Here is a 25,314-nt window from a genome sequence, read left to right on the forward strand (position 1 = left end):
GGAAGGAAAAATAAACGAAGGCTATAAATGGCACTACAGTAAGAAACACAAAAACATTACTGAGTTCCAAAAATCAATCCAAATACACCATACAAATAAAAAAGGAATACTATAACTTTCAAGGAAGCTTTGAAGCTGAAAAAATATATATATTAAAGACTTATTTTGAGAATAATGAAAAAGAATGATACCGAAAAGGATGTCAAATATTCCAAATCATTAGCTTTATAGTTGTCTAAATTGGAATAAAACAGGCAAAGAAACAAAACCTGCCCCAACCCATTCAAATATAAACTAAGAAAAAAAAAATTCTTTAATGAATTTCCAAAGAGAAAATCATCAAGACCCTACTTATATGGCTTTCTATGCAAGAAATAGATTGAAGCCCAGATGAGACAAATTACTGAAGGTCATAGAGTAAGCAGGTAGTGGAGCCAATTCTGTAATCTTGGTTTTTAGATTTGGTTGTTGTTATTTTTCCTTTATGTCTGGTGAACTTCTAAAGACACAAATACATGTGTGATAAAAGTTTTCCATCTTTTATCAAAACTAAAGGGGCTGATAGCTGTGAAAGTGAATGGCTGATAAGGAAATATCACACTGGATATAAGCTGTTGGACTAGCCTCAAAACCAAAAAAAATTATAGTTAGATTCACTTCAAACTCATATATATAAACACTGAAGATTTCAGAATTAGAAGTATTTCTGCATTGGCAAAGTGGGGCCAATTGCATTTGAAGGAAGAATATTCATATGCATGCCTGTCCAGGGAAAACTTCAAATCAGTACACTGTTGTCAAATTTGGAGAAGAGAAACATGAAAATACATCGTCTCAATTAGCTATTAACTCAGCCTCATTGGGAAACAATGAAATTCATTTCGTCACTTACTGTTTCATTTACTGAGTTCAACCATCTTTCATCTTGCAATTTATCACAACTCTAACTGTAGAAAGTAAGTTTAATTTTTTTGACATTTAAAATCACTGACACTTGGAAAATATATTTCTGAAGAAACAGATTTAAAGTAGTTTAAGAAAAATGAGTGTGGTTATTTTCTCTGAGATGAAAGAATTTTTGAATCAATATACACAATTTTAAATCTCTTGAAAATGGAGTATTTTAGGATGGTAGATTGGCCATGATGACACTTCTCTGGTTGCTTATAACTCACCTATTGAGTCTAGTCAAGCTCTTAAAATGTTTCATGCTGTCATCAGGGGACTTTGGAATGGCTTATACTGGAAGAGAGTGATCTGATATAGAAGCAAATTTAGTTAAAATTGTGAACACTCAACTAAGGAGGAAAGATAGTTTTTCATTCATGATAATTGTGGCCTTTAGAAAGCAAACGTTATTTACTAGTATTTATAGTATATTAAATTATAAATTTTGTCAAAGTCCAGGAATATACTAAATTAAAACAACAGTAACTAACAATAATGATGGGGTTATATTTTAGTTATTAAATATTATAGTTTTAATATATTTTGTAGAATCATAGAACTATATCAATTTCTATGTAATAACTAATATGTACATGAAATTTAATTTTAAGGATTATTACATAATTTATAAGTACCATATTTTATTGTAAATATATAAATCTAAACAAATTCAAATAATCCCTCATTGTATTGAAAATTACCTGTCTTTTAAAAATATATTTATTACATATAACTATCCTCCACTAGATTGAACATCTACTGAGCATCTAGATTGTAGTGCCTATTTCTTTTTTTCTTTCAAAGATTTTAATTTTTAAGTAATCTCTATACCCAACATGGGGGGCTTACACTTATAACCCTGAGATCCAGAGTGGCATACTCTAATAACTGAGCTAGCCAGATGCCCCCACTAGTGTATATTTCTTTAACTTCTATTTTTTTTCCCAAATAAGTTCAGAGAGATAGTTTGAAAGGGAACACGATCTATTTACTTATTTCTAACAAAATTGGTAAAATAGAGAAACAACAAATTACAAATAGAATATTTAATTCAGAGATTAAAGTATTAATAATATAAAAGATCTTCAGGGGCACTTGGGTGATTTAAGCATTCGACTCTTTGTTTCAGAGCAGGTTATCATTTCAGGGTCATGAAGTTGAGCCCTACATAGGGCTCTGTGCTCAACATAGAGTAGCCTTAAGATTCTCTCTCCCCATCTTTCTGTTCCTTCCCCAACTCTCAGTCTCTCTCTTAAAGAAAAAAGAAAGAAAGAAAGAGAAAAGAAAAAGAAAGAAAAGAAAAGAAAGGAAAAGAAAAGAAAAGAAAAAGAAGAAAGGAAAAAAAATAGAAAAAAAATCTTGTGAGAACTGTTGTCAAAAAATTGGTAAAGTGGGGCACCGGGGTGGCTCAGTGGGTTAAGCCTCTGCCTTCGGCTCAGGTCATGATCTCAGAGTCCTGGGATCGAATCCCACATCGGGCTCTCTGCTCAGCAGGGAGCCTGCTTCCCCCCATCTCTCTCTGCCTGCCTCTGCCTACTTGTGATCTCTCTCTCTCTCTCTCTCTCTCTGTCAAATAAATAAATAAAATCTTTAAAAAATTGGTAAAGTACTTTATTCGAAATTTGCAATGGCTAAGCAATATGCTAGCATAGACCATTTCCTAGTCACCATTATATACCTGTATTTGTAAGAGTATCTGATACAAGGGTACCTGAGTGGCTTAGTCAGCTGAGCAGCCAACTTTTGATTTTGAGTCAGCTCATGGTCTCAGGGTTATGAGATTAAGTCCCACATCAGGCTCTGCACTCAGTGGGGAGTCTTCTTGAGATTCTCTCCCTCTGCCTCTGGCCCTCCCTCTGCTTGTGTGCTCTCTCTCTGTAAAATAAATAAAGGAATCTTTTTTTTTTTTTTTAAGAGTACCTGGTATACAGTAGAGGGCTAACAGATATTTGTTAACCTAATGCATTGATGAATACATCCTGTTGCCTTTGGTAGGTCACAAGATCTCAAGTCTTCACTTGTAACAAGCATTCATTCACCTGACAGATATTTTGAAGGTCATTTATAGACTTTTTGGGTCCCCTATAATGGTGAACTCAAAGAAAAAGAAAAAAAGAAGTTCACATTTTCTAATGTGGGGTTTTGAAGAGGGGAAAGGGAAAACCATTGCATAAATATGTAACTGCTTTTCATAGCTATTTATATGAGAAAGAATATCGATTAGAAGAATATATGTTTGGTTAAACATTCTATATATATTTAATAGTCTATGTACATACATATTCATGGGTAGAAGAACTTGCCACACTTTCTAACCAGGTCTGATATTTTTCATTTTTTGACTCCTTATAGTCCATCAGAACTGCAATTAGTCTGTATGATACAACTCATGCTCAAATGTTTGACCTAACATGAACAGCATGCTGATAGAGTGTTTGTCTCTACTCCTGGATGTGCTATAGTCCTTAAAGATTAGCGAGAGCCCAGGAAGCCCTTGGAATGGGAATGAGAATGAAGGGATTCCGACACCTCCGATGCTGCTCACGCAGGCGGGTGAGCAACTGGGAAGAGAGAGGAGGTGATACGGAAGGTAAGTACGTGGCAATTAAACTCTGGCACCATGCAGAAAATTCTGGGGCTCGTGTGTAGAACTCTACTCTTTGAATATCAAAGACAGCGTTTTTATCAAGAATGTGTTTTGCCTCTTTCTGACCTTACCCACTACAAGCCATAATCAATATCCTTGAAAAGAAAGAGAATGAGAGAAAGAAAGAAAGTGAAAGAGAAAGGGAGATTGATATTCTTAGGCTCTGTGATCATCCTGTATCACACGACAGCAGAGAACCTTGACTGACGTCATTCACACCCTCAGTAACTATGTGATGATTACTTACTCTGTATGGAGCACTGTTCAAATATTCGGATAAAAGCATTTTCAATTATTCGGAAGAAAGTAAGTGAGCAATTCATGAATTCATCTGGACAAAGTTTTTTAGGCCAAAAGAACAGAAAGTACGAATGTCCTGTGTGACTGGAGTGGCATGAGAGGACAGTGTAGGGTATAGTAGGAGATCAGCTCAAAAAAAAAAAAAAAAAAAAAATATCCGGAGGACTAGTCATCGAAGTCTCAGCAAGGACGGACTTGATTTTTATTGTAAGATGAGAAAAGAATGGAGAATTTTGAAGATGAATAATATGGTTTTGCTTCCTTTTTAATAAAATCAAGCTGGGTGCTATGTGGAGAACAGATTATAGAGAGCTAAGTTTGGGAAGCCAGGAGACCAGCAAGGAGGCACTTGAAATAACTTAGGTAAGAGGCAGTGGTATCTTAACTTAGGTAAGAGGCAGATGGCAAAAAGGGGCAGGTTATGGATATAATTTAAATATAAGGCCAACAGAATTTGCTGGTGAATTGAAAATAAGAGATTGATGCAGTAGACCCAAAGTATAAGCAACAGGAAAGGCTATTTTTCCAAAATTTAGCAGGTAGGTTTCTACCAGATGTTGAACTGACCAAAGCAACAGATGAGCACAGCAGTTTTCAAGAAGGTATTCTAGCCAAAGTGAAAAAGAGAGGAGGCCATCATCATGGCTGTACCACACAATTACAGACGGATCACCAGGGGGAACGATAGGATGCTGATATCTGAAGTTCTGCACTGTAATTCCTTAAATTCCAAATACCCAAGATCTGGGTTGTTTATACCATCTGGGATAGGACTAACTCTAAGTTTTGGTCAAGTGATCCTTTCTGTTGGTAAGTCTAGCAATTGGTTAAAAAATGTGGAGTGCATATCTTTTAGTATTTAAAAGAAAACAGGAAATAATAATAAATAGGCTAGTGTCATTTTATTATATGGCCACCTACTTTATCCCAGTAATTGACCCCTGGGCCACAAAAGGCCCTGATGCGATTTTTCCCACAAGTACAGAGAAACAAGAATCCCACTAGGTAGTTTTTTAGTCATACAATGGGAAAAGAACTAAGCAGAAGCATTGTTGCCATTCTAAGCGTTCTAGCCTGGAGCAAAGCAAAGTGTTTCAGTTACGATCTGATCAGAGAGTTAAAATGAATGCAATAAAGGTGACCTGACTTTTCTAACCAAAGGACATCACTATATGAGTGGAGTAGTAGTATATTTTAATACACATATGTTTGAATTTTTTAGAAACACCTTATGAAACAAATGAGAATGGCTTTGAAAGAAAGGCTTTTTCTGAGTATAAGAGAGTAAAAATAAATTTAAATGAAATATGACTGAGTGAAAGATTTTTTTTTTAACTTGGTCAGTTGAGAATATTAATGCATTAAGATAACATTATTTCTCTGTGTTAAATGCTACAAATGCTACTTCAAATACTAAATGAGGAATTTTGCCTCTATCATAAAATTCAATAATATGTGAAAGACAGTAATTGGAAGAATATTCATCCGCAACATAAGCCTTGGCCAGCAAAACGCTAATGGATACATAGTGCATACTTGGTAATTATTAATTAGTTGACTCGAAGCATTCTTTGATTATTTTTTTTCTTCCAAAATTATTTCCCATTTGGATTCTTTGTTACTAATCACACAATCAAAATGGTACTTTTCATGATGATCTTGCCTTTGTTATATTAATAATTCATTCAAATCAATCCCTATAACTGACTCTACCCTTCATTATTTGCAGGCATTTGTGACATTTACTACTTAACCATAAGAGTGGATGCATGTGATAATATTAAATAGAAAGCAGATCCCAATTTAGTAAAACTCTGAAGCTATAATCATTAACTACAAAATGCACTTGTCAAAAATCAGTCTTCAACTAGATATGTTTCTTCATATTTTACATACATGCATCTTCACATTGAGATAAATCTATATAAAAGTAATCCACACCAACTATAGTGTTTCAGAGAAATTCTAGAAGCATAAAAGGTGCTATTTATCTTATTCTTAGAGCAACAAAGCATCCAAAAGGATCCAGATTCCTGGTACTGAACTAACAGAATTCTATACCTAACAGTATCTATAGAATGACTTTCTAGACTCATTCCATTGAAATTTTGTTATAGACTTAGAATTGATACATTCTAGAAGGTAAACTATGTAAGTGACTAATCCATTTACATCTGTTTAGAAAGAGTGTGTGCGTGCATGTGTGTGTGTGTGTGTGCGTGCATGTGTGTGTAAAATAATGGATATATAAAATGATCATATAAAACAAAGGGATGTGAAGATAAAGAAAGTAAAATCCTGTTTAGAATTTGCATAATTAATTAATTGTTGCACATTATAATCAATCAATTAATTAGTTGCATAACTATTTAATTAATTAATATTTTAAAACATTTCCTGGATTCTTGTGTGTGTCCCCTGATAGAGATCTTCCTTCTGGGTATCCTGGGATCCTGGTTTGGTAAGACGGACAACTGCCAGTGAAGCTTCAAGCATGAACAAAGAAAGAGAGAAAAGGAATGGTGGGGGATTCAAAAACTCCCCAGATGTGAGCAAACAGATGACTATAATTATCTAATGGACATCATAATTCTCCCATGCAAATATAATTACTTCACTCTGTGCCTGCCGTTGTCCTCTGCGGTCTTACAGACCACAGGGCCTTAAAAGCTTACCATGGAATTCTCAAGCGTATTAGTATTTCTGTTGTGTTTATACACACATACTAATTTAAATCATTAATTGCTTTCTGGACTCCTCTGCTTCTGCTTTCTTGACTTCCGGTTGTTCTCCTTTGTTTAACTTTGTTTAACTTTCTGGTTTAACTTTCTTCAAGATACAGCTCAATGTGAAACTACATGTTTTTACCCTAACCCATTAGATTTTCTCCTTCCCGATTATAGACTCTCGCTAGATTTACCTTCAGTAAGTCTACAAACACCAACAGGGTATGTCCTACATTTTGCCCTCTTTAATACTCCATGAATACTGGGAACTATGTATCTATTGATGATTTAATATCCAATTTCCAGTCATTACCCAAAGTTCATGTTGCAGAGATATTTTTATAATTTAGGATGGATTATTTAGACTTCTAAATTATGATGATCTAATAATAAATAGTAATAGATAATTTTGTTTCAATTTGCATTTTCTGAATGTGGAAGATTTTTAGATTTTCTCCTTGTGTTTGTAAGGCTCTTGATTTTTTTTTTCCTTCTCTAAATTGCTCATATCCCTTGCCAACTTCTTTTGTGATATTTCTACTTTTCATGTTAAATCACAAGAGTTTTCTGGATGTTCTCTGTATTTTTCCACCATCAGTTTTATGCGTTGCAATGTCTTTTTTCAGCCTATTTTTTTTTTTAAAGCTTGTATATACTCATTACAACAAATCCAAACAACAGAGCACTGTGACCGGAAGTAATTGCCTCTCCCTAATACTCAGGAAAAAATAGGGCTATTTCTTGTTGATTGCAGAATAATCAACAAATTACACATCGTCAGGCACAAAATATGTAATCCTTATAACATGTCCTGGATATATTAATGTAAATTACAAGCAGAATCACCTTTAGAGGCAAGCAAGAGTTTCCATGCCCTGAGCTCCATGCTGGAGGACACCCCCGATTGCTCTCTTTCACCTTCCTGAGGTGAGGGGCCTATGTGACCAAGTTAACAACTGGACCTGAGCCCAAGATCTCCATCTACACATAGTCTAAGCACCTCTGGACTTTCCTCTGGCTCATCGTAGACAGGCTGCGTCACAGAAGAGGCCTCAGCTATGTGTGGCCACAGAACGGGATTCAGGTAAAGCTAGAATGTGAGGCCCTCATAGTGCCAATGGAGCTGGAAGAGTAAAGCAAAGGTATAAGCCTGGGCTCTGCGGACAACGTGGAGATTCTAAAGTACTGTTTTTAGGAACTGCTTTCAGAAAGTTTTCCAGCAAAAACCGACAAACAAAAAAAACTAATGCACAGTCCCTCACCTTGCAGTGTATTGCACACAATCGGCAGATCTTAACAGGGACCTAACTGTCAAAGAAGAGACGTAGTTTACAGAAGCAGATCTCCAGCATCACAAAGATGATAGACTAGGATTGTTCAAAATTGAAAGGTAAGAATTTAATAAATGACACAACATGCTAAGGCACTAGAATTGCCACAACAATGATGAAAAAAAAAAAAAAAGAGGAACAAAGTTATATTTAAGTGGTTAAAAAGAAAACCAAAGATCCAAAGTGGTCAGTCATGCTAGGCCAGGTTACTAAATGAAGGCTTCATGCCTAACCTAATTATAGTTTTGACCTTCCCCAGAAATAGTCTTAACTGTTCAGTCAGGGCTTTTCTAGTCAGTTCCCATAAGGCAATCTGTCACACAGGCCCTCTCCATGCCCCAAGGAAGATGAGGTAATCCATCTAATAAGACCCTTTGGAAAGTGAGATAATCCCCCAAATAAGACCCCTGTCCCCAAAGAAACATTATCTCACATGAAATGATTATTTTTTTTCTGCCTAGGACTTCTTTGTCAGGCCTTCAAAAATCTTTTCCTTTGACATTTCCCTCCACTTGTTAGATGAGATGCTGCCCAATTCATGAATTGATTCAAAAAGCCTATTAGATCTTTAAACTTTAATCAGTTCAATTTTTGTTATTTAATAAGGTGAATTGATTGAAGATTTATTACAAAGCTACCTAATCAAGGAAGTATGATATTGGCATAAGCCTAGCCATTTTGATAAACAGAACAGTAGACTCAAGAAACAAAAAGTGTAATACACTATTTGGACATGGAAAAAGTTGAAACTCAACCCCTACCTCATATCTTACATCAAAAGTAATTTAAGGGATGCCTGGTGGCTAAGTTGGTTAAGCATCTGCCTTTGGCTCAGGTCATGATCCCAGGGTCCTGGGATCGAGTTCTGCATGGGGCTCCTTGCTCAGGGAGGAGCCTACTTCTCTCTCTGCCTGTTGTTCCTTCTGCTTGTGCATGCATACTCTCTGACAAATATATAAATAAAATTTTTTTAAAAAGTAATTTAAGATGGATTAAACATCTAAATTTCAAAATTAAAAAAAGCCTCTAAAAGAAAGCATAGAAAAATATTTTCTTTTTTAAAAAAATACTTTATTTATTTATTTGACAGAGAGAGACACAGTGAGAGAGGAAAAACAATCAGGGGGAGTGGGAGGGGAGAAGCAGTCTTCCCACTAAGCAGAGAGCCCAGTGCAGAGCTCTATCCCAGGACCCTGGGATCATGACCTGAGCCCAAGGTAGATGCTTAATGATTAAGCCCCCAGGTGCCCCAAAACATATTTTTAAGAACAGGCAAATATTTCTTAAAAGGTGATAAAAAAAAAACTGGCTACAAAATTAAAAAGATAATAACATACTGGATTTCACCAAATTTAAAACTCCTACTCCTAAAAAGGCCCTTTCAAGGAAATGAAAAGAAAATTTTCACAATATAAATCTCTAACAAAGGATTATTATTTATAATATACAATGAAAACTTACAAGTAAACAAACAGCAAAGAAAACCAATTTAAAAATTGGTAAGAAGAGATAATTTGCGCAACTCACAACTAAAAAAAGAAAGGGCCAATAAGTACACAAAACATTGTTCAAGAATATTAGTCATAAGGGAGATATTAATGAAAACCCCAAAGTAGGGGTGCCTGGGTGGCTCAGAGGGTTAAAGCCTCTGCCTTCAGCTCAGATCATGATTTCAGGGTCCTGGGATCGAGCCCCTCATCGAGCTCTCTGCTCAGTGAGGAGCCTGCTTCCCCAGCTCTCTCTGCCTGACTCTCTGCCTACTTGTGATCTCTCTCTCCCAAATAAATAAATAAAATATTAAAAAGAAAAAGAAAACCCCAAAGTGATATATTTCAGACCCATTCGATTGGCTAAAATTGAAATGACTGACTATTAGAAGCACTTTCTTTTTCATTAAACCCAAATATCTCTTCCTTGTTCCTATCCTGAATGATAAGAATATTTTTGCTTTAGGGGCATGTGGGCAGCTCAGTAGGTAAAGCATCAGACTCTTGATTTCAGCTCAAGTCGTAATCTCAATGTTGTAAAACTGAACCAACCATTGGGCTCCATGCTGGGCATGGAATCTGCCTGAGATTCTCTCTTCCCTTTTCCCTCTGCCTCTCCCCCAGTCATACTCTTTTTCTCTCCCTCTCCCAAAAAGAAATTTTTGCTTCATACACAAAACATTTTCTTATTGCTGATGATCCTATTCAAAAGCAATTGAATGCTATAAAAGAACTGTTACACATTAAGAGATTTTAATATTATTATCTAAATATAAATGATGAATGAGATTCTGAAAGTTAGAGAAATGTGAACATTTGAACTGCTTACTATACTCGTCTTATTCCAAATTCATCTAGCTTCATTCTCGGGTAAATATCTCAGACTGAGAGCTGATAATCAAGAACATGTAGTTCCTAGTTGGTAGGTTAAAAAGAGTGTTGAGTCATCAAAGGAGAAGGAAGTAAAGAAGACCACAATCTAGTGAATCAATGACTGCCAGAACATCCCCCAATAATTATGTCCTTCAGATGAGTCTGCATCTACCAAGAGGAGTTTCTCTCACAGAAAGAAAAGTATCCTCTCTCCAAGCCCCACTCCAACTCCCAGCCAACCACACAGCATTAAACCCATCTAATGCTCAGGCGCCTGGGTGGCTCAGTGGGTTGAGCCGCTGCCTTCGGCTCAGGTCATGATCTCACCGTCTTGGGATCGCGTCCCGCATCCCGCTCTCTGCTCAGCGGGGAGCCTGCTTCCTCCTCTCTCTCTCTACCTGCCTCTCTGCCTACTTGTGATCTCTCTCTCTGCCAAATAAATAAATAAATATTAAAAAAAAAAAAAACATCTAATGCTCAAGAACAAAGTGCACAGACACCTACCATGTATTTACTGAAAGTAGGATGGGTTTAAGAAGTTAAACACTACTGGGGGTGCCTGGGTGGCTCAGTGGGTTAAAGCCTCTGCCTTCGGCTCAGGTCATGATCTCAGGGTCCTGGGATCGAGCCCCACATCGGGCTCTCTGCTCCGCAGGGAGCCTGTTTCCTCCTCTCTCTCTGCCTGCCTCTCTGCCTACTTGTAATTTCTCTCTCTCTGTCAAATAAATAAAATCTTAAAAAAAAAAAGAAGAAGTTAAACACTACTTATTCATTTCTCGTTCTCATTTCTTCTTTCAAATACCCCTACTCCTAGCCAGGCCCCAAACTCAGGAAAGAAAGTGTGCAAACATACCATTGAATGAGAATCTCAGTCAAATTCAATAATTTATAGCACTCTCTGTTATAACACCCACAATACTTAAAAGCGGCTACTATACAGAAAAATCTCTAGTAGAGTATCCATGTGAAAAGACATCTAAACCTCAAAAGGAACATGTACGAATCATTAAGGCAACAATTGCAGCACATAAAGATCCATAGACACTAACAGCTTATAGTTTATCTAAAAGCATTTAACAACAAGAAGCCTCTATTGAAAGCTGGCAGCAAAATCACAGTTTTTGGGAATTTACTCTGATTTAATTTATGGAAACTTTTGTATTTCCTAAAATGATATAATTTTTTTTTTTTTGACAGAGATCACAAGTAGGCAGAGAGGCAGGCAGAGAGAGAGGAGGAAGCAGGCTCCCTGCTGAGCAGAGAGCCCGATGTGGGGCTCGATCCCAGGACCCCGGGATCATGACCCGAACTGAAGGCAGAGGCTTTAACCCACTGAGCCACCCAGGTGCCCCGATATAATTATTTTTAAGGAACTTAATTTTTTTAAAAGATTTTAAAGATTGGAAAAAGCACAGGATCAAAGCAAACTTCCATATAACTGTATTTAGGAGGGGAAGCATGATGAAGGGTAACTCACTTTGTAACACAGTGATCATCATTTAATGAAGTTAAAATTTATTATTTTTTTTTCATATTTAGAAAAACCATGACTGTGTCTTTGAAGACTGCAATGCAAATGAAGGACTCTGGTAAAACTGTTATGGTAGACCTTCTATGGATAGTGTTATCTTCTTGTCACTTCCTTTGGTTGAATACTTAATCTTATGTCATGTCTTGCTTCAAGCAAAAAAATACTTCTTGGAAGATGCAGTACATGTAGTACATGTAGGAACTTAAGACATTTATTCATTTTTTTCAAAAATAAGCCAAAAAGGGTTTGTACCAAGAGATGTCATGCTGAGAGAAGAGGAAAATATATTTAAAACTTGGCAAATAAATTAAGGATGCTTTAAATTGGGTCTTTATTTTCATAATGAACTGACCAAAACAACATATGTTTAATGATGAGTAAACAACAGATTGCACTACATTTCTATGAAGTGATTTTTTCTGAAAAACTGAAATCTTGTGTATCCCAATTACCAACAATAATTACACATGAGGTAAACCTCATAAGCTCTTTATTAACACTGAATAAATAGGTAGCTCTCATTTATTTGGAAGTGACTGAAAACACCCATTTTAGAACCCTCTATGTGTTTATGCCTCTTTCCCAAATATAGGTCAAATGAATACTCTCTCTTTTAGCATCACTTAATGTACTACTTCTTCTTCTTCTTCTTCTTCTTCTTTTTTTTTTTAACTCCTATCCGTGTGTTTGGCTCACCCAGACAAAAAATACTCCTGTATTGGTCACTCCCATTAATATGTAAAACTAATGGAGATACATTTTAAATTGCTAACATATATTGCACATATAAAATGGCAAGCATGAGTAAAATGATTTTATAAATATTATTTATCATTTTAACCTCTTTAAAACTCTGGCACAAAAATGGTGTTTACTGATCATTAACATGATGCCTATTCCTTTGGAAAATGGGAAAATCGAACAGTATACCCAGATTTAGGTCTGTAGTAGATGAATTCTGGGCCCTCTTTTAGATCTTTGTTCCTCTACAGTAGAGAGGCTAAGGTGGCTTCCCTGATCACCAAAAAGGTATGCTTCTCTTTTCATAGTTTAGAATTGTCACCAGGCAGTGTTCACCAGCTGGGGACTATCTTTTACAGCTTCACTTACATCTGGATGTGGCTATATGGATAATTCTCTAAAGGAAATGTGATCACAGGTGAAATACATAATGTCTAGAGAAAAATGGTTAAAAAGTAGAAGATCTTCCTCCACCTCTTTTCTCCCAAATGCCAGCTGGATTCAGAGGAATTCAAAGCCTTAGTAGAGATTCAAAGCTAAGATACTGTGTCCTTTTATCATCAGTTGGAATAAAGTCACTAATTAAACACAACATGTGCCCTGGAGTATTAGCAGAGGGAGAGTTTTTAAAATTCTATTTTATTCTATACCCATTTTCTTGGTGAATGAACTGAAGCTCAGAGTTTAAGAAAGTTTAAGAGAGTTTCTCAAGGACACATCTAGGAATCTAGGAAGAGATGAAACTGAGATTCAAATCCAGATCTATATTATTTCCTGCATTAATTTTTCATTGCTGCTATTAACAAATTGCTATAAATTTAGTGGCTCAAAACAACACAAATTAATGTTACAGTTCTGTGAGTTAGAAGTCCTACATGGGTCTCACTGTATTGATAGGACTATGTTACTTTCTAGGGGAGAAATTGTTTCCTTGCCTTTTTCAGGTTATAGAGCCTGCCCATATACCTTGATCTTCTTCCTCTATCTTCAAAGCCAACATCACATTGTTTTCCTCCACAGTTACATCTCCCTCTGACTCCACTATTTTACTTTCTCTTCAGCTTGCAAGAACCCTTCTGATGGCAGTCTCCCCAATTCAGTGTCAGGTAACTTGCATCCTTAGTTCTATCTGTAATCTTAAATCCCTATTTGCCAGGTAACTTAACATATTCCTACGTTCCTGGGATTGGGATGTGGACATCTTGGGGTAAAGGGTGGGGTTTTATTCTGTCTACCACACTTCTCAAACCATACTCTTAACCATTATACCGAATGCTTCATTACCTGGACCATGTGATAATAGCAACACTTATGAAATGAACTCAAGGAATTTTCTAGACAAGATGATAGAAAACATAATAGTCATTTCTTGACTGTAAGTTATCTTTGGATGGGTTTTTAGCCATTGTCTGCATACCTTTTCCATTGGAAACCTTCTTTCACAAATCAAATCTATTTTTTTTTCTCCTCATGAGTCTAAAAAAAATAAGAGGAAGGAAAGATGCTCATATAGTCATCTACAGCAGGTAGATTACAGTGCAATTTTCAGCATCAATAAAGTGTTATTTCTAAGGAAAGAATTATTAGGGCTTCATTTTCCTCATGTTCATTTCTAGAGTATTCATGTAGGCACTCTCCTACCAAGTAGTTCAAGTAAATACAAACAACCAGTAGGCAGACCTATATAAATAAAAACAGAAAAGTCCAAATGATAGAAAGATGTGCACAGAGGGAGTATAAGTTTTTATGGTGCTGCCATATGAGGGTAAAGGGATGGGATTTTTGAAAATGGAGTGTGCTATCAAAAAAGAATCAAGATGCCTTAATAAAAGAAAATACAAGTAGCTCTGCTTTAATTTTACATTAACTATACATGTAAGAAGATTTTAGGTATGAAGAAACAAATTGTCAAATGAAGTATAATAGAAGACTGAGATTTGAACATTCAGAAGTCATTCAGCCAATTCAAATTCCTAAGTCTCACATATATGTTTATTGCACCCTCGATGATTGCTGTACATAAAATTCAGTTTTATATGGATATGTTGAGTTGAAGGAGGAGAAGTAAATGCCATGCAAAGGCATACCTAAACTTGAAACTGGATCTCTCATAGTGTGGGAAAGGGAACCTGGAATGTCTATAAGCACACTTATGTTAACTAGCGGTATGACCTTGAATCACCAACTAACTTTTCTGTTCTCTGTTCCCTCTATGTAAAGGTAGGCTTGGACTTCAGTGGTTTTCAAACACAACGACAGCTCAGCATCAACAAGAGAGCTTGTTAGAGACTGGAGTGCTGGTCCCCAGCCTCAGAACCTCTAACTGAGCAGGTTTGGAGTGGGACTCAACATTTTTACATATCACCCAAACAAATATCAGGTGATCCCGATCATGCAATTCCAATTCCAGGGCTATACTTTGAGAATCATGGGAATAAATTAATCATCGTTCTATTAGCAGTCTGTAAAGCGTATCTGAGTCACTGCATATGCATTTTCCTCCCCACTCATTCATTCTCTTCTGTGCTCTTCCAAATGATTTTTGTAGTCCTTCACACCCTGCCAAGAATTAGTGGGTTACGTAATCATTTCAATCTGGTAACTCTAAATCTCTGTCAACAATGAAATCATATGTAGAAAATATGTTCAATAGAATGAAAGGATGGAGCATGGCGGGAAGGAGGGAAGGAAGAGGAATTCCATTTGTACTGGGTTGTTACCATGTGCCTCAAACTGTGATAGATGTTAAAGAGAGAAGAAAAAATGTAAGAATTATAAGGATCCTAGTGTAGAAGAGTGTAATAATATGTGACTGAAGGCCATAAGAAGAACAAATGTTAGGCTGCAATGGAAAAAGATGAGAAGAAACCAGATCCTGTAGTAATTGAGATACTGAGTTTGATGTATTGCAGAAATAACCTGTATGACAAGCGAGGGTTGTTTGCTCAGCTCTGAAAGTTCCAAATTGAAACTGTTGAACTAAAGTTTCAAATTGAAACAAGTTGGGCAGACTATACAAAGCATCTTGGAAACAAGTTAAATTACACTATATAAATGACAATAATCATCAGGATAAGAATACTGCAAATAACACACACAGAATCTCTGTAAAGACTCACCCTGATTTCAAAAGATGTGGTCTCTATGGCAGCCCCTTGACAATGGTGCATCTGCGATGCGTTACCCCTGCGAGGTGAGAATTACCATGGGGTGCAAAGTGGTCTGCTGTCATTAGAATTTGTGAATGCCTTACAGTCTCTGAAGCATCTCATGTTGGAGAGAGCCAAAGATCCTGAGCGGCTACAGCACATAAAGATCAGAAATAGCAAAATACATTTCCAATTAATGACTCAAGTATAGAAAAAAAAAAAAAAAGTTGCATTTCTTTGGATGGCAAAATTCTTGGCTTTTCATCATACGTAGCCAAAAAGGAAATAATGACAATGTTTCAAACAAGATGAACTCAATACGATAACGCAGCCCTAATATCTTACAAACAAGACTTTTGAAGAATTCTCAAGATTGCCATGGCAGCTTCTCATTAGTGCCTTTCTGGGGTTACCAAGTAAATCCAGCAACAAAATGTCCTGCTGAAGAAGCAGGCTAAGGCAAATGAAAGCATGTGAACTTCCTCACTCTTAAATTACAAGTTTGAAAAAATTTATTTGGGTATCCCTGGGAAGAAAGGACTACTCTGCATACATCAAGCAATTTGCCAGGTACTTAAATTCCACAGGGCACATTCCATACAGTTTCCCTGAACCACATCTGCATCCCTGAATACAAACGTTATGAGGAAAAAAAGAACAAAAGAAAAAAAAAAATCAACTCACTCTATTCTTTTTGGCCTGTTGTGGAAATCAAGTGATAAAAATTAACAAAAACTATACACTTTTTTCATTGTCTGTAATTGTTTAACAATTATCTAATATGTAAAAAAATTAATGCAACACTTAAAATAATCTGACAAGAATCATTTGAAGGAGTTATATGATTGGACATAAACATCTAAGGGCTTGACTTAAACCATTAGTAAGACACATGGTCTCATTTATATTTTCTTCCATTTATCTTATAACAGAAGATTTGTGAACATGAGTACACCATGAAGGTTGACTTAAATCCTCCTATGAAAGAAAAAGAGATCAAATGTACCTAGCAAGATTTATAATGAGACAGTAATGTCATATTAATATTTAATTTCAATAGTTAGCTTCTTTGGGGATTCCTTTTATGACCTCCTTTGTTTCTGGAATTTAACAAGGGTCAGACCCATGCATAAGTGAAACATACTCGTGTTTTCCATCCTGTTCATCTTATTGATGTCTATAAGCCACTTGCAAGTGGTATCTTTCTATGCCCCTGACCTTGTCACTGTGGTCCCCTGGGAAGTACTCCTTTGCCACCAGAGCTTACCCCTGTACTGTACCACACACACCTACGGACAACTTCCACATCTTGGACATAATAGACCTGCATATTTACTAGGGCAGTTCTCTAGCAGGTAGCAATACATTGTCTTATTCTTACAAAACCAATATACTAGTATAGTTTTCCGACAGAAATAATTAAAGTCACCATAGAGGTTCAAAGGAGCTCTGATTTCTTCCCTAGGATGTTCTCCAAATTGAAAAACCCTGGATTGTTCATCAAAGCTTATATGTCATTGCTGGGACCAGCCTGTCCACCTGAAGAAAGTCTGAAATGTGTCAGTTTCTTGAAATCTGTGCCACCTGGCCTTTGTTCGACATCTTGAATTTTACAGACTCTTTCGGACACAATGGCCCTTCAGCTGTGGTCAATCTCATGCTCTGGAGAAATGAGGCATTGTCTTTGGAGCTTGGGTAGCAGGAAACATCAGTGGATCTCCATCTCCCCATGCCTCAGCAAGGGACCCAGATTCACAGCAGTTGCCTTCCATCTCCCTCATTCACTAGCACTGGGCACGTTCCATGGGTTCACAGAGGAGCTCTTCAGGGGCTTGAACACCAGGCTAGGCTCTCCTGATAATCAACTCACTGCACTCTGTCTAACCTGCCAGCTTAATTCCTTTTAGTTCTTTCCTTTCCGACCTCAATTATCCTTTGTCTCTTCCTGTAAGATCTCAATTCTAGTCACTATTTTTAAAAACCCTCTCTCCTTACTCAGGAGCCTCCTGTTAAGACTAATATTATACAAATCCAGGTATTCATTTTTAATATAACATTCCTTAACATAAAAAAGTCAAAGATCTTTGGAAATAATATTTTCCTCTTTTTGAGCAGTAAAAAGGAGGAGAAGCGTTGTCTCTAGAAGACAAAAGTGAGGAAAATACATCTGATTCTTTTATGGAAAAGGAAGTTAACTGCTATGAAATAAACAAATGAGAAAGAAAACAAAACAAAACAAAAACCTCTTTATCTACTCTTCAGTTTTTTTTTTTTTAAGATTTTATTTATTTATTTGACAGACAGAGATCACAAGTAGGCAGAGAGGCAGGGGGAAGAAGCAGGCTCCCTGCTGAGCAGAGAGCCCAATGCAGGGCTCCACCCAGAACCCTGGGATCATGACCTGAGCTGAAGGCAGCGGCTTAACCCACTGAGCCACCCAGGTGCCCTACTCTTTAGTAGTTTAAGAAGGGTAAGTTGACTTCTGAACACAAAGATAAGACAGAATGGATTCTCTCAAATTTGGAGTATAAAGTGCTTTTACTTCATATTGATAATATGGCCCAACTGATTACAGATTACCAGGAAAGGTGACAGCAAATATTAAACATGTGGTTTTCTTGCTTTAATATAAAGTAAAATAATGCAAAGTATTATATATTGAAGTTCTGTGTCATTATTCTTAGTTTACATAAATTCCCAAATTATAGTTATAACTATATATGCAATTATTATTATATGTAAAAATCATAAAATTAGTATCAATGGCTTAGTTTTAACAGCTATAGAAATGGAAGATTTTTTAATATATTAGACCATATTATGCAGAGTATTGGTGTGATAAATTATGACACAGTGCTTATCATCTTAGGATTTTCCTTCAATAAAAATCTAAGCAGGTTTCCAACTTTAAAGATATGTCAATAAGTTTTGAGATTTATAATTTTTGTCATATTATTTGAGTAAATGAGGTAATTTGTATAATTTGTAACATATTCAACTCAGACTATTTATAGATCACCAGCTTAAATTCACAAATATAACTCCTGACATATGTATATATATATATATATATATATATATTAGGTGGATATGTGAATAGCTTAACAGGAAGAAGAAAAAAACCTGAATCCATAGAGAAAGAAGTGACCAAAAGGATTTCATTCTGTAAAATGTCACTTAAAGGGCCTTCAATCTCTCCAAATCTTGGTATGAAATTGGATTGGAAAGTAGTTCATACTACAAAATTCGAAAATCAAAAACCACTCGGATTGATAAATGAAAATGAAAGAAATCATTCAATAGAAATTATTTTTTTTCAATTGAATTCAGAATGGGCAGCCTAGCAAAATTACAGAGGCCATTTAAAACAAGAAGCTTACAAGATCGGGTAGATAATGAGAAAGGAAATCGGGAAATCTAGGTAAGCTTGTCAGTCAGAGAAAGTTATATGCCATCTGAAAGAATCCCTAATTGTAACCTAGGTGATAGCACGCGCACGCACACACACGTACACACATAGGGCTATAGTTTAGGACAATCCCATTTGCTGTGTCTTCTTATATACTTTTCTTCCCAAATAATCTGATTTATCCCTTTTTGTAATTAAAATGGAAAACTAATTTGAAAGCTTATAAAATCTTTGATGTGATTCTACATTGTCCATGATCTCATTTTTTAAAATAGACAAAATTAAATATATATATGTATATACACACACACACTTCTGTGTAATATTCAAATAGTTGAGTTTCCACTTAATGATAACAGTAAGTATGTGGAAAAAAAAATCTCTGTGTGGCTTTTGGCAGTTTTGTGAGTTTTCTGGTATCAATTCCTTATTAATAAAATGAGATATTATGCATTTTTACCTGAAAGACGTAGCTGTGGACTAACACATTAAAGTTGATCAAATGTGCCAAAAACTCTGGAGGAGAGTATGTCTAACTATGAAATATTTAGCATGTGTGAGGCATCTGAGTTTCCATTTTTGATAAAGTTGTTAACAAGAAACACCAACCAGGAAGACTATCACTCTACTGCCTATCCTTTTTGTCTGTGATTTTATTTATTTTTCTTTTAGGGAAAATTGAGAAAATGCCTGAAAAATAAATCAAGCATGGCTTAATTTCTAAATGTCTGTTATTTTGGTCATCTAAAGGTGACATTTTTAAATGATTTTTCCTTTATATGTTATGGGAACTGGAAACTCTCTATTACGTATAGACTAAGGATTTCATAGTTCTGATAGAATAAAATACAAATAGTGTGACATCAAAGACAAACCATGAGCACAATGGAGGCATATATATGTACAGTGTGGCATAGTCAGTTCTCCCTGAGAGGCACCTGTCAGTTTGCTGACCGAAAGCAGTATTACAATGATTTCTGCTATTTCTTTAAAGCACACATCAGGAACTAATACCACACAAGTTGTAGCCAGACAACACAACAGACTTAACTTGTCTACGGAGATGTGGGAACATTTTTTGTATTAGCTGCGAATACTGCAAATACTGAATAATTTGGATATTTCAGATACATGACTGCTTTTTTGATTTCATTCTTTATAAGAAGAATGAGAAGGAGGAGAAAGAGAAGGCATGCTAGTGTATTTGAAAACATTAAATCTTTAAATGGGCAAGAACAGTCTAAGGCTAATCTATCAGTTGTCATTTACCATGATGCTTTTATTTTTCCCTCTCAACCAATCAGCATCACTTACATTATCTGCCTGCCCTCGTTGGAATTGGTGCCTATAACTCCCATATTAATAGCACCATGTAGAGATTAATGGAAAGATTAATATAATAGAAAGCATAAATAAAGCTGGTGTTGATGAATTTACCTACACTTTATAATCTTCGGTTTCCTTATCTTTAAAACGGCGATAGTATCAATCACGAGAGGTATCAAGAAGATTAATTGGAAACACGTTTCTAGAAATAACAAAACAAAATTTTAAGAAATATTTTACCACTAGTATTTCTTACTAAGTTATAGGGACAACAAAGAAGCAGAATGATCAACAAAGAATGATACTGGGAATATATATCACTCCATAGGCCTTTCAGATGAATCAAGACACCTTTGTCTATCATAAAAGAGCAACCTGAATAGGATTCCAAGTCAGCTCTGTGAAATAAAAATTCTTAACATATTATTTGGTATCTCACAAATAAAATAAAAAATAGCTAGATGTACACTTATATTTAAGTTTAGTAAGTCAAACCAAGACAATATTAGGAAAAAAGTTTATAATATCCAATATTCCCTCTAACTACGATAATATCTTTCCAAATCCCAAATATACCTCTTCTCTTTCTTCTCTCTGTATCAGTCTCCTTCATGTCAGAAATACAGACAGCAGCATAACAGGTGTTGCAGGCTTAATCTCTGACAAAGACATAGAACACCATGGGATGGAACAGTCAACTTTGAGATAACCCATCCAACTTGAATCTGAGAAAACTGTGATTCAGAAAGGTAAAGTAAATGATCAGAGGTAGCATAGTTGGTTAATGAAAGATCAGAAAACACTAATCTGGATATCATAACTCTTAGGTCAGTAGGTTTTCCAAAAATAGTACGTTAGTTCCACCCACACCTAACTATACATGTATGTGCAATTTTTCAACTAAAGATTTAATCGTATGTTTCAGAACATTATTTTTATCACTAAAATTCAAACAGCCATTAAGTATTCTGAAGAGCATAAAAATAATAAGCCACTATTCCAGCAATTATTATAGGATACTAATGGAACCAGAATGACCAAGAAGAAGTAAGTTGAGAATATTTACATCATTACATGGGGCAAAAAAAGAAGAGCATGATTTGTTCATCTTTGCCCTTCCAGTTACTAAAATTGAGTCTTATTTTCAGCAGATATATTTGAAAGCACTGCAGAGGGATAAAGTATATAAAAATATAAGCTTCAGATGAGAAAACAAATTGGCAAAACATCTAATAAAAGGTGCATCCAAAATAAACCAAGAAATTTGAAAACTCAACAATAAGAACAAATAAACACACTATAAAATGTGCAAAAGATCTATAAAGACCATCTACTCAAGAAGATATATAGATGTAAAATAAGCATAGGAAATAATGCTTTTCCTATCAACATCATTTGTCATTAGGAAAATATAAATTAAAACAACAATGTGATATTACTATACACCTCCTAGAATAGACAAAAAATTAAAAGTGGACAATACAATTTACTGGAGAAGATACAGAGGACTGGAACTCTCATTCATAACTTGTTTCTCAGACTTTTCTGAAACTATAGTTTACCATAGGATCCAGCAATCCTACTCATATGTATTTACTTAACTCATTTGAAAATGTATGTTCACATAGAAGCCAGTATGCCAATGTTATGTATAATTTATTATAATTATTTATAATCTCCCAAAACTGGAATCAATCTAGGTGTTCTTCGGTAAATAGACAAACTGGAAAACCATACAATGGAGTAGTATTGAGCTATAATAATATATCAGCTAGGAAACCATAAAAGATCATTCATAAATGCTCATTTCTAAGTCAAAGAAGTCAGTCTGAAAAAAAACTATTGTATTGTTTTCTCTCACATTAGTTTCTAGAAAATGAAAAACTATGGAGATAATAAACATACCAATGGTTGCTGGGGTCTTGGGAGAAGTTATAATTGACTAGATGAAGAAGGTGATGAAATTATTTTATGTGATTCTGTAATGGTGTGTATATGCAACTGTGCATTTATAAAAAAAAAAAAGGAACTTTACAAGACAAAAATAAGCCTCAATGTAAGAGAATTTAAAAAATTATGAAGTTGGGGGTTTCTAGCATAAAATGTGGACTATAACAAAAACAAACAAACTCCCCCCACCCGGCCCCGCAAACTCTCTAATTGTGTTATGTATGTATGGAATAACCTCAGTCAAAAGGGTGGGGAAGTCACTGATATAAGACATTCAGGAAATAAGTGGGGGCTATGAGAATAAAACGCTGTATTCTACTTGGTGAGGTTATTTTCCATGGAGTTAGAGGCTGCTATAGATGGATAATGTAATTGAAAAAAATAAGCAAGTGAATTGGAGAGGGTCAGGCTTCTTAACTGTTGAAGTGGGAAGACGAAGACAGCCAATGGGGGAAGACTAGAAAAATCCACATGGCAACAGATGATGCATCTGTAGGAGTTCATATTCTGAATACAGATATAGATGGGTCTATGCACAGAGAGACATTTATGCACATGAATGTTTGCTTGAGTTAGTATACATGTATTTCCTTGTTCTGCCACCCAAGAACCTAGATGCATCAACAGCCTGCCAGCAATGATCACACTTATAACCCAGATCTTAATTTTTAATATTAGTCTCCAAAAATGGGAACTGCAACTCTTTGGAGCAATGACTGATTCTAGTACAGGAGGCATGGCGTGTACTAGGTGTGCCCTGGGTATCTTGTAATGGCAGAAAATAAAGAAATGCTCAAAAAGAAAAAACGGTTGATTATGTTGAAAAGAAAAACAAAAAAACAAAAACCACACAGAAGCCAACTGTGAAAAGCTCCCAATGACCGTGGCTGGACAAAATTCAGCAGCAAATTAAAATTCAGCAGCAAATTTTTAGAAGAATAATTTAGCTATTACCGATATTATAAAATAAATAGCTAATAGTCCATGATGATATAAATAAATGATTAAATATAATTTTATTTATTTTTTTATTATGCTATGTTAGTCATCATTTTTTTTTGATGCAGTGTTCCATGATTAAATAAAATTTTAAAAAGTTGACAGGAATAGGGGCGCCTGGGTGGCTTAGTTGGTTAAGCATCTGACTTCAGCTTAGGTCATGATCAAGTCCTGCATTGCATTGCATCAAGCTCCTGGCTGGAAAGGGAGTCTTTTGTTTTCCTCTCCTTTTATCCCTCCTCCTGTTTGTGCTGTGTCTCTGCCTCAGATAGATAAATAAAATCTTAAAAAAAAAAAAAAAAGATTCCAAAAGAATAAACGAATTTCCCATCCTGAAGAATGCCAAGTAATTTATGCTGATCCTACACCCTCAAGGAGGGTAAGCATATCTCCCCTAAGTATATGCTATGCATAGTGACCTCCTTTCAAACAATATAGTATGGGTTGGGAAGGAAGACTAACTTTATAGTTAAGAAATATGGCAAATATGACTTTGGTTTGATGATTGTGAAAACATCATCAGTAAAGTCATACAGATAGAATTTAACCTTCATAGGATGTTATGAAAATGACATTTTACCTTCATGATCTCCCTACCAAAAACACATAATCTCATTATCATCAAAGGAAATTTCAGACAAATCCCAATTGAGGAACATTGTACAAATTATTTGATAATCCTCAAGTCTGTCAAGGTTGTCAAAGACAAAGAAAATCTGAGAAAATGTTATAGGCAAGAGGAACCTAATTTTACATGACAACTAAATACAACGGGATATTTTCATTGAGATGTTGACACAAACAAACAAAAGATTAAATTTTTAGAAATCAAAAATAATCTGTATAAAGCATGAGCTTCAGTTAATAATAACGTATCAATATCAGTTTTTCAATTAGCAATAATCTCACGTTGGATAAACCTCATTGGCTATGATACTGCCACTGCACAAAGCTCAATATCAGTTTTTTAACTGTAGCAAATGTAGCATACTAATATGTTACTATAAGGGAAACTAAGTATAGGGTAATGGAAACTCAATTATTTTACAACTTTTCTATAAATTTAAATCAATTTTAAAATTAAAATCTTATTTTTAAAAACAAAACAAAAAAACCACCAGTGATTCTGGAAATTCAATGAAAACCTCTGTGCTGGAAATACATTTATTTTTAATGCCTTAAACATTCATTGTTTAATTCTTGATTACCATGGTTTGAAAGCTAGATGGGTTTGTTTTGGATTGTGTGGATATATTACAAATGAAGAAGAAACAACATAAAGGAGATACATGATGCCCTAATGAAAAACCTCTATTCTACAAATAGACATAGAGTCAGTAAGCAATAATTAAAAGAAGGAAAAAGACTGAGGAGCTTATCAGAAATCATCCAAAATGTTAAAGACAACAAGAATCACAAAGCTCATAAATACCAATAAAAGCCTGAAATCACCACAGTTCATCATGTAGACTATGCCTAGACCACAAAAAAGCTTTTTATATATTACAGTTCAGTTAGCATTACATACTAGAAAGCATATGAGACTTGTGCTCACAAACACATGCTATCTTTCTTAACTTAGTTGATGATACGGCCCAGAATCCGTGCAAATTCCAGTCACCTCATTTCTAAATCTGCGAAATCAAATTAAAAAATGTATAGAGTACTTTTTAAATACTAAAATCTTTTAATTTTAATTTTTTTTAAGATTTTATTTATGTATTTGACAGAAATCATGAGTAGGCAGAGAGGCAGGCAGAGAGAGAGGGGGAAGCAGGCTCCTCGTTGAGCGGAGAGCCCAATGTGGGGCTCAATCCCAGGACCCTGGGATCATGACCAGAGATGAAGTCAGAGGCTTTAACCCACTGAGCCACACAGGCACCCCAAAGAGTAAAGT

General features: G+C 35.4%; 1 non-coding gene across 1 annotated transcript; it reads right to left on the reverse strand.

Moving 5' to 3' along the window:
• Positions 1 to 24,234: 24,234 nt before the first annotated feature.
• LOC116587335 lies at positions 24,235 to 24,371 on the reverse strand. Its single transcript, XR_004284372.1, has one exon. It is a non-coding gene; the product is annotated as a U4 spliceosomal RNA (small nuclear RNA).
• Positions 24,372 to 25,314: the final 943 nt, after the last annotated feature.

The sequence above is a fragment of the Mustela erminea genome, chromosome 3 (genome assembly GCF_009829155.1).
Source record: "Mustela erminea isolate mMusErm1 chromosome 3, mMusErm1.Pri, whole genome shotgun sequence".
Lineage (NCBI taxonomy): Eukaryota > Metazoa > Chordata > Mammalia > Carnivora > Mustelidae > Mustela > Mustela erminea.